This window comes from Schistocerca gregaria, chromosome 6, assembly GCF_023897955.1.
Source record: "Schistocerca gregaria isolate iqSchGreg1 chromosome 6, iqSchGreg1.2, whole genome shotgun sequence".
Taxonomy (NCBI): domain Eukaryota; kingdom Metazoa; phylum Arthropoda; class Insecta; order Orthoptera; family Acrididae; genus Schistocerca; species Schistocerca gregaria.
The window spans coordinates 284,678,767-284,690,522 of NC_064925.1; the positions used below are offsets into that span (position 1 = coordinate 284,678,767).

Genomic DNA, 11,756 nt, shown 5'->3' on the forward strand with positions numbered 1-11,756 from the left:
AAATACCTGTCGGATACTAATAGCCTGGTAATTGAGTTTGGGATCAACTGCTGTTTTGCAGCAGCCATTAATTTGTGTACCCAGCTGGTTACTGGTTGCTAATATACAACATGGCCTCATAAAACATGTGCTTCTAACTTTTATAGGATAGGAAATGCCTGTGCCCAGAATGCAGTAGGAGGTGAAAAGGAAGATTTAGGATTAAGGTCCCATCTGTGATGAGATCATGATAGATGGAACACAGGCTTGGATTGGGGGAGGATGGAAGGCACTCAGCCACAACCTTTCAAAGCAACCACACTGGCATTTGCCTTAAGCAGTTTAGGGAAATTGCAGAAAACTTAAATCTGGATGAGTGGATAGAGACTTGAACCACTGCCCTGCCTGATTGGAGATGTTGAGTGGTTGTATAGAACAGATCTTTTTTTTTTTTTTTTGAAAATTTAATTTTATTGGCTTTTTGCTGGCAACAATACAGCCATTGCAATTGTTTATTAATGTTAGCGAAAATGATTAAAAAACACTAGCTTTCAAGCTCTTGCTCTTTCTACAGTAAAAGTACACTTTTGATTGTGGATGTGAGCATTTTGGTGTCTGTGTGGTTCTGTGTGTGAACATGTGTACTTTTGCTAGAGAAAGGGCAAGAGGTTGAAGGTTGGTATAACTATGTATTCTGTTGAATGTCTCTATGCATGACACCTCAGTCGCCTATAGGTGAGGGGTTGCCTTTCTTTTATTTTACATATTATTCCAGCCAAAAAAATTCAGTTGTTGTGGAATTAAGACTGCAGCTATTTCAGAAATAAATACATTTAGAAATCTCAGTATCTAACATGTAGAATTTCTTGTCCACTTCTTGAATGTGCTACTAAATGGTTTATTGTGTCTCACTGTTTAGAGGCACAAAACGCATGGGTGTTTTCAGCCCGTTACTAAAGGCAAATAAGTAGGAGGCCGAGTTGATAGGAGCTGAAGGAGTCCAGGTTGCAATAATATGTGGTACGGCACGCTGCCCACTGTTAGAGAGAAGGATTATTATTCAAGAAACACATAGTACAATGAAAATTACTTATCTTCAGTAGTTTGTAGGACTGTAGCTGCAGCTATGAACTAATACAAAATATTCTCAGGGACTAAGCCTGATGGGCCCTCCACAGAGAATCAATGCAAACAGAACTGGCTGAGGGCCGATTATGAAAGTGCGTCTGCCTAGGTTGAAATGTAGCTAAGAAGTGAACGAGGCAAACTCCAGTTCTGTTGAGCTGCACAGCCCGCTAGAGTGCGCTGTGCTTGGCATATGACGGGCTGTCAACCTTGTTTTGGCGCGGTGTTGTTGTAGTATCTGTGGCAATGATACTACACCCCCTACTCCCCAAAATGTCGTGTCGTCATGGAATAAGGCTTGGAATGTTCAGAGGAGGGACCTGGGGGTGGGAGAACTGAGGGGGCGGACAGAGGGACTGCCCGGGATGACTGCTCATCCGTGGTCACGCATTCACATGAGGGAGCGAGGGAAAACCCGGTAGAAAAAACTCCCTCAGACTGCACACCACTCCCAGGTAGGCCCAAAGGGGATGGGGAGAGCTCAACGTCCATGGGCGATGGGGGCAACTCCATGGTGGCGGTGTGCGGTGGAGTTACCGGCGAGGTGGAAGCCTCAGCCAGTGGCGGACTCAGCGCCGCTGGCAGAGGTGGTGAGGGTGGCGTCGGGGGCAGCGTCTGGCAGTCGGCCGGCATGGAGGCTGTGGCGGAAGGCCGACGGACGGCGGCGGCCGCTGGCAGCAATGGTGGCTGAGGCACATGCGCAGGAGGGGCGCGCTGGCGACGTGCCAAAAGTGACGGCGCATGCACAGTGGGCACACCAGGGGAACGTGCCAGTTGTGGCAGCAGTGCGGACTCTGAGGGAGACCGCGAGAAGTCAGCATCTGCCGACAAAGAGGGGATGGCAGAAACCAGAAGGAGGCACAACCGTAACTGGTTCCTGTGCCGCTTGACCAAGCTGGACGGATCAGAAACAAGATATGGAACATCGCCGAGCAAGCGAACAATGCACCCGTGCTTCCAACGCTGCCTGCCCTTTAAAACTCTGTAGAAGACCATAGTGTGCAGGATGAAGCCGAAAGGAGGCAAAGCAGCGAAAGAGAGTGGCGACCTGTGTATGCGACCATGAAGCAATTCAACCGGAGAGTGAGTACCACATGGCTGGGAGTGGTAGGACGACAAAAAGGTCAAAAGAGCACACTCGTGAGAATGCATAGTGAGCAAGTTAGTTCATCTGTGACTTGAACGTTCGGACAATCCGTTCAGCCTCACTGTTCGACTGAGGGTGGAATGGGGCGGGCCATTGGCAACACAAAATGTTTCAAATTCCTTGGAGACAAACTGGGGGCCGGTGTCGGAGACAAGCACTTTTGGCAGACCCTCCAGACAGAAAATTGATGTCAACGTTCAAATGGTACTCGCCGAGGTAGTGGAAACCATCAGGACAGCAAAAGGGGATTTGCTGTAAGCATCGATAACAATCAACCAGCGGGCATTTTCAGAACGGACCCACAAAAGCAACATGGAGACATCGCCAAGGCGCATTAGGAGTCAGCCACGCAAAGAACTGTTGGCAGGGAGCAGATTGACGCTCCGCGCAAGATTGACAAGTAGTGAGCAAATCTTCAATCTCGCGATCAATACCAATCCAGGTGCAATGACATCAAGTGAGCTGTTTTGTCCGCGTGATACCCTAGTGACCAACATGGAGAAGGCGGAGAATTTCCGACAACAAAGAACGAGGTACCACGGTACGGAATTGATCATTTTCCGTTCGGAGTAATAGAACACCGCGGTGAACTGACAAACTATGGCATTGTGCAAAATAATGCCGAACCTGGGGGTCAGGAATTTGTGAAGCAGACGGCAGCCATTACGTATGAATGTACTGCAAAACTAGGCGTAGAGAAGCGTCGTCGGCCGTCGTGGAAGCAATACGATGGAAGTTGAACAGAAAACCATTGGCAAACTCTGCGTCCTGCGACTCAATGTAGAAGTACGACACTTTGGAGGAGTCAAAGGCATCATCCAGACCTATAGGAAGATGAGACAATGCATCAGCATTGCCACATTGAGCTGTAGACCGGTACAAAATTTCACAGGACGGGTGGAACAACAACATCAAAGGTTTGTGTTAATTAACCAGATAGAACTTCCAACTGTACAAAAAGTCATGGAACCTGGTGACTCCATAGATAATAGCTAGAGCTACCTTTTCTATCTGAGAGTAGTTTTGTAGTGCCAAACTGAGCAATTTGGAGGCAAAGGCGATTGGGCGATCGACCGAATGTATGCGGTGCGAGAGAACTGCGCCGATGTTGTGTGGAGACGCATCGACAGCCAAAACCACAGGCCGGGAGGAATCAAATGGAACCAAACACTGATCACTGAGCAACACAGATTTGAGCTGGCGGAAAGCAGTGGCACAATCCAGAGACCACACAAAAGGCACATTCTTATGCCGGAGGCGATGCAAAGGCGTCTCTATCTGAGCGGCATTAGGAATGAAGTGAATATAATAAGTAATTTTTCCCAACACAGATTGGAGTTCCTTCAAGTTCGTAGGTGCCGGCAAGTCTCTGATCACACGGAAATGCGGCGGTGAGGGGTGGATACCCTGTCCATTAATCACATGCCTAAGTATTCTATCTCAGTCTGAAAAAAACTTGCACTTGTTCCTGTTACATTTGAGACCAGCCCGTGAAAGGACACTTAAACAAAGTTATCAAGTTCTGCAAATGTTCTTCAGGGATGCGACCTGACACTACAATATCGTCTAGATAATTAGAGCACCCTGGAACCGTAGCACACAATTGCTGCAAATACGACTGAAAAATAGCTGGCGCCGAAGCACAACTGAAAGGAAGTTGGCGAAACTTGAACAGTTCCAAGTGAGTGTTTATGACAAACTGGCACTGCAATGAGTCATCAAATGGAATCTGGAAGTATGCGTCTCTCAAATCAATCATAGAAAAATACTTTCCTGCACCCAACTTATCAAATATGTCCTCAGGGTGTGGCAAAGGAAAAGTAGCAACAACATTCTGGGGATTCACTGTGGACTTAAGCACAAATGTGGAGTCGACCATTAGGTTTCTTAACACACACTATCGGTGACGCCCAGGGTGAGGCAGACACGGGTTCTAGGACCCCAATGACTTTCAAATGCATGAGTTCCAGAGCTACTGCGTCGCATTATGCCTGCGGGACTGGGCGAGTGTGCCGGTACACAGGTATAGCATTGTCTCTAACTACAACATGTGCAGTGAAATTAGAAGCGCAACCCAAGCTGTCGGAGAAAAGTTCACTAAACGACGCACAAAGGGAGTCAACACTGTCATTATGGTCACTGGCTGAGACAGATAGGACATTGTCTTGCACCGAGAGCCCAAAAAGTTCAAATGCATCCAGTCTGAAAATGTTTGTAGTGTCACGTGATTGAACGACATGGAAAGTAACTGTTCTGGCGGTGGCACTGTACGTGGCCTATACACTACACACACCAAGACTGTGAAAGCAGTCAGCTTGGAAAGAGAGCAGCAGAGCAGCAGTGGGCCAAGCAATGCATATGTCTTGTGATTCAATAAAGAAACCGAAGCACCAGTATCTAACTGCAAACGCACATCACATCCAGCAATGTGGAGAATCACAAATAGTTAGTGTGCACCGTGCTCAATGTGATTGAGAGTGTCTGAGGAAGTGTGGCTAGGCACCTGACTTACGGGAGATGCACTTGGCATAAAAGCCCGTTCAAAAATAGCATTAACATCCATAGGTTGCCCAAAGTCAGTTCCACAGCAAGAGTCGTTGCGGTGATGCTGCTGGAAATTACGTGAACCTGACACGTGTGTGGGGTGAGAGTTCCATTTAGAACACACGGCTTGAACATGACCAGTTTTGTTACAGAGAAAACACAGCCCAACAGGAAGGGCACTTGTCCCGGGGTACAGCACTAAAACACTTAGGGCAAGATATGAGTCTAGGTGCGAAAGCATGGTGAGCAGATTGTTTATGCGCCTGTTTGCAGTGCGGTGGAGCCGGCTGTGGTGTCGCAAAGTGCGTGGGCCTGTTGTGAGAAGCACTAACCGCGCACACCCCTGGCATTGCATCAGATGTGGAATTTGCCCTGTCAAATGCGTCCAGGTGATCCAGCAAATCTAACACTTCTTGCAAAGTAGGGTTCTTACATTTGAGGATCTGTACCCAGAGGTGATGATCCATCACATTTTGCATGATAGTGTCTCTAACCATGACAACTGCGTAGGACAGTCTGCAGGCACACTGAAAGTCACAGTCGGATGTAAGCCCTTGCAAGTCTGCAATCCATGAGCGGTTAGCCTGACCAGGTTCACACCGCGGGCAAAAAAACTTATAACGTGCAGCGACGACATTGAACCTGTCCTTGTAATGTGTGTCCAACTTGTGGAGCACATCATCATACAATTGTTCTTCTGGGCGGGAGGTGGGGAAGAGTTTCACTAACACGCAGTACAGTTCCACACCAGCATGGGCAATAAGGAAAGGCAGCTGCGCATTACCTGCAATTTTGTAGACCTCGTAGTGTGCTTCAAGCTGCACCCAGTACTTGTCCCATCATTCCGTGTCAGGGTTGAAGCGTTGGAACGGTGGTGCTGGTGTTGGTGGTGGAGGCGCCGAGGGTTCTGGCGGCGGCATCGTGTTTGCTTGCACTGCTGTACACTGCATGGCCCCTAGTCCTTGCATCGCTGCGAGCATCTGCGTCGTCAGAAGGTTGTTCTCTTTGTGAAGCCATGGTGTAACAAACAGGAAGCAAGTACTGCAGATGAGGGCAAACCAGAAAAGTGAGCAAGCAAGTGTCCGCAGGGCAAAAGCACATCGCCAACCTAGGCAAAACTAAGTGGACAAACACGGAAACAAAGAACCAGAATCACAGATAGTTTAGTGAGCTCGGAAATAAGGGACCATACTCGTCGCCATTTTATTGTGTCTCACAGTTTAGAGGCACAAAATACGTGGGTGTTTTCAGCTCGTTACTAAAGGCAAATAAATAGGAGGTCAAGTTGATAGGAGCTGAAGGAGTCCAGGTTGCAATAATATGTGGTACGGCGCACTGCCCACTGTTAGAGAGAAGTTATTATTCAAGAAACACATAGTACAATGAAAATTACTTATCTTCAGTAGTTTGTAGGACTGTAGCTGCAGCTATGAACTAATACAAAATATTCTCAGGGACTAAGCCTGATGGGCTCTCCACAGAGAATCAATGCAAACAGAACTGGCTGAGGTCCGATTATGAAAGTGCGTCTGCCTAGGTTGAAATGTAGCTAAGAAGTGAACGAGGCAAACTCCAGTTCTGTTGAGCTGCACAGCCCGCTAGAGTGCGCTGTGCTTGGCAGACGACGGGCTGCCAAACTTGTGTTGGTGCGGTGTTGTAGTAGTATCTGCGGCAATGATACTACATGGTTAATTTAATTTGAAGATTGTTCTGACTCATTAGTATTTTAATATTTATTGGCAAGAGAACCCCCATTTTGGTGAGGTTTTCCTACAGTTTATTTTGGTTTTGAGCATATTCAGAACTCTTCAGTATTATATTATGTCAGAAAAATGAGAATACATTAGAACACATCAGAAAAATGAGAATACACAATAAATACATACAGTGGGAAACAAATATGTTACTGCACTTTCCACAGATCCCAAGTGAAATTATTGTCATGGATGTGGAATGGGTCACAAAAATTTTAAACATATTTTCATTTAAAAAGTACTAAATACTAAATTGCAAAGTCATTTTGCAACACTTATTTACAATGACCACATTACTACACAGAATCTGCACAGAAGTCAGATTGTACTGATACATTCTTTGATATTGCTAGTAACACACACATCATTTGGTTCTACTAAGAAATACATCAGTGGAATAGAAGGAATTGGCCGCCAGTAAATCCTTTAAGCTCCTCTTAAACTGAACATTGTTGGTAGTTAAACTGCTGGTAAGGTACTGAAAATGTGTGTTATTGAATAACTGACAAAAAATGCTTCATATGGCTCTAAGCACTATGGGAGTTAACATCTGAGGTCATCAGTCCCCTAGAGTTAGAACTACTTAAACCTAACTAACCTAAGGACATCACACATGTCCATGCCCGAGGCAGGATTTGAACTTGTGACCGCATTAGCAGTGTGGTTGCGAAATGAAGTGCCTACAACCGCTCGGCCACAGCGGCCGGCAATAAGTGACACATTTTTGGACCACAGTAAGTGACGTTAAATCTTTGTGAAGATTATTCTTATCTGTTATTGATTTCATGAACCGAGCTGTTACTTTTAAAAAAGAAATGATATATTGAGAAACAGTAGTTATCATCCCTACTACTGCAATCAGCCCTCTGCAAGATGTTCTTGGGTTTGCACAAGTTATGGACCAGAAAAAAATTTAACTTGGCTTGATGAGTTATCCAAGAGAATAGTCCCATATGATATTATGGAATGAAAGTAAGAATAGTATGCCAGCCTTTTCATTTTCATATTCCCTATGCATGACAACATTTGCACTGCAAATAGAGATTTATTTAGTTCTTCAGAAATTTTGTGGTGTGATCTTCCCAGTTGAATTTATTGTCAAGATGTAATCCCAATAATTTAACACTCTCCACTTCTTCTATCTGTTTGTCATCATATAGTAAGCATATATTGGTGGGAAACAACTTACACATTCTGAACTGCATGTAGTGTGTTTCTTTAGAGTTAGTGACAAAGGGTTGATTAGGAAATCACTCATGCAACCCATTCCCCATTCTAGAATATTGCTCAAGTGTGTTGGACCCGTACCAAATAGAACTAACAGGGGATATTGAACATATTCATAGAAGAACAGCATGAGTGGTCACAGGTTTGTTTTGCCTATTGGAGAGTGTCACAGAGATGCTGAGGAAACAGAATTGGTAGACTTTTTAAGATGAATGTAAACTATTCTGAGAAAACCTATTTAAGAAGTTTCAAGAATTGGCCTAAAATGATGACTCTAGGAATATACTACAACCCCCTACAAAACATTCTCCTAGAGAATGAGAGGGCAATATTAGATTAATTATAGCACATATGGATGAATCTGAACAATCATTCTCCCTTTGATCCATATGTGAATGGAATGGGGAAAAACTCTTAATACCTTGTACAATGGGATGTACCTACTGTCATGCACTTCATGATGGTTTGCAGAATATAGTTGTATTGTAGATGTAGAGATCAAGACCCACAGCACTCTGTATGTTTATGGTAATTCTTAGGAGAGATTTGCTGATGTGGTTGATCTTGAACATAATTTCATACAAGACCAGTTTACAATAAGGAAATCTAAATTCTTGTGGCTTTCTTCCAATGCAAGTGGCATGATTGTTTCATAAGGAATCTACTTTAAAATCTTCACTAGATTCATAAACAGCACCATACACATGTTCAAGTAGTATCAAAGAGGCTCCAAGACATCCATTCGTTTTTCTCAATGAATACTGCTGTGAGATTTTACAATCAGATACATGCTTCTTCAAAGTATGCCATGACAGATAAATGCAGAAAAGAAATTGAAAACTTCTTGAACTGTACTGAAAAAGTTGATCCAAATGTGTGTGGTAGCATTGCATCATGCACAACAAGGTGTAACAAATGAGCCCACATGGAACAGAGAATCCTTAAGAGAAAACTTGAATACATGTCTATACCAGAATGATGAATTCAATTGTTTCCTGAGAACTTACTTTTCACAAATGCTATTTCAACACAATATCAAACATGGCAATGTTTTTTTTATTAGTTGCAAGAACTATCCATTATTTTCTTCACAGAATTAGCTCTTATTCCTCAAAACCCCATCTCTGTGCTGCAGGATCTGTGTTATACAAACAAGCATTGTGTTCTGCAAAACAACCTTTCCAGTGCCACTTTCCAATGTTCAGTCTAGTCCTGAATGAGAGTCTGATTTTCTTCATTAAGAATTTTGCAGAGATGCAAACACAAATGTAATTCTTGGCCCAACATGATGAGAGCTGTTCACCAAGTGAAGCCAGATTTGAGAAATTCAAATTCTAAACTTGCAGATTGTTTGTTCATTCCTTAAAAAAACATGGTATGGTCAACAGTTTCCTGATGTTTCACTGACATCTGTGATCAAGATTGTCAAAGGTGTGAAGGGAAACATTATTGAAAATGTTGGAACTGTGAATGTTATGGCAACAAATATTTTAGACAGTGCGGACCACACATATTGGCAAATTGTTGGAAGGAAACCATGCTGTCAAAGATGGCCATTATACTCAAAAAAACTTATGTGGGATTCTACATGTTTTATTCAACAACACCCATTTGAAATCATCATATTTTATGACCTATTAATACAGGTCACATGTACATTTTAAAAATTATTACAGAAAAACTAATGTAAAAATAAAAATATTGTCCACACTTTAAGATAAATGTTATTATGTTTAACTTAATCATATCAAACGTGAAATGATGCAAATCGAACAGGAGGAAACCTACACTTTTCATGACACAACAGAGATTTGCTCATGGTACTTAGAGAAATTGAGGCAGCTGCTTGCTAACAGTGCCTTCTCAAAGCTACACTTTTGTGGAGGGTGTGTAGTATGGACGGCATGATAATCATGAGCTAAATAGTCAAGACGCAACTGAATTTGTCACTACTTGTTGACATTACTTTTCTTCTTTGGTTACAAATATGTCTGTTACATGTTATAGTAAGAAAGTATATTAATAAAATTCAATTTTTCATATAAAATTCATGTTTAGGAAACAAGAAACTTAAGTTTGGCAACAAGCAAATAAAATAAGCTCTTACCTGCTCCAACAATGGTTCAGGTCCTGAAGAGACAGTAGTAGCTGTAGGGAGGTTATCACCTAAGCTCACAGTATTTCTTTTTGAAGAAATAACATTTTTACAAGATTTTTCGCTGCTTGCAGAAGACTTCATTAAACCGTTCATAGCCTTAACTTGTTTTTCACTTTCCTTCCTTTATTGTGCTTTTCTTTCTCAATAACATGCATCAGAGAGTTTCTTTCTTTCATACATATTTTCATCAGGTGGTTTGTTGTTATGAAGACAGTAACAGTACAGAGTAACTTCATCAAAGTGCTGGACAAGCTGACACAGAACTGTATACTAGCATGGAACAAGAACACTCTAGGAGACAAATTGAGCACTGCTGTCTGGAATCAAGTGTTGTTATCCTATTGTTTGGATATCATTGTCAGCTATGCAGTGAGGAAGGAGAGGAGGGAGGAGTCACTGCTCATTAGAGCACGTGATTCTGTGCTTGTAAAGAATTTATTGTTCTGATAGCAAAGCAAGTGATATTTTTGATGTGAAGAGCAACTGCAATTTATTAGTTAAAATGCTGAGATTAAAGTATACAATCAGAAACATTTTATTCATTTGACAGATAGCTGAATAGTAGCATTCATGCATTGGACCTGGATGATAACATTGATTTAAACCAACATGCACGTCACTGGATGGTGTTAGATGAAAATATTTGCACCGAGCTGTGAATTATTATTATTATTATTATTATTATTATTATTATTATTATTATTTGTAGTAGTAGCAGCAATAGTATTAGTATTATTTGGCTGTATTTAAAAAAAAAAAAACAGCATACTTGTTACTTGTGAGTGGAAGTTATGATTTACAACCCATTGCTTGTACAAACTAAAGTAGACTGCAGGAGCAGCAACAATAAACTCCAGGCATTGGTGCAAGCAAAGATAATCTTAGATCATGTGGCAACTGTGCTGAATAATCACTGGCACATATTGATAGATGCAGCCAGAGGAAATTTAATTAAATAAAAATGTCAAAAATAATCAATATTTTTGGCATGAGGATACAGGATCCTCACTTGTACAATATGTGGATAAAACATTATTAATGGGAAACTATTGCTTCACACTGTTCAGTTTTCATTTTCCACGAAATTATTTGTTGTTTAACATTCATTCATGGGCATACAAAATTCGGCTTTAAAAATATTTTTATTGATAAGGGGAAACAAATCAACACACACACACACACACACACACACACACACACACACACACACACACACACACACACACACACACACGTGGTATTTAAAGTATTCCATATTATAAGATGTGTCAGTATGGACCAAAACAAGACAAAAATGTCTAGTGAACATGGGCTCTAAAATGCATACCTTAAAGGATATGAGCAATTGTCCATCTTATCTACTGTGAACATCTCTTCTACTACAAGCTCTTTGCTTTCGGTATTTTGAGAGGTTGTAGTACGGACCAAAACAAGGAAAAAAAAATGCTCTGTAAACATGAGCTGTAAAATGCATACTGTTGTGGTTGGCAGGAGAGCCAACACCGTGTCACTAAAGGAGGCCGAAATGCACGCGTTTTAGCTCATGCAGGCTGGTGTAAGGTCTGGAACATGACAAGGGAATTAGAATTGAGAAAAACGGACGTAGCTGGTGGAATACTTAATTTTAATCCATTAATGATGCACGTCGCTCGTGACAGTACATGGTTCACAATATCAATGGTAACTGATAATGGCGCCTTGCTAGGTCATAGCAAATAACGTAGCTGAAGGCTATGCTAACTATCGTCTCAGCAAATGAGAGCCTAGAAGTCAGTGAACCATTGCTAGCAAAGTCGGCTGTACAACTGGGGCGAGTGGTAGG

General features: G+C 42.3%; 1 protein-coding gene across 7 annotated transcripts in view; it reads left to right on the top strand.

Annotated features, from left to right (window-relative positions):
• LOC126277952 (tetratricopeptide repeat protein 12-like) overlaps positions 1-11,756 on the top strand; it is a 101,721-nt gene that overhangs the window by 60,472 nt on the left and 29,493 nt on the right. The gene's annotated exons all lie outside the window — the stretch shown is intronic.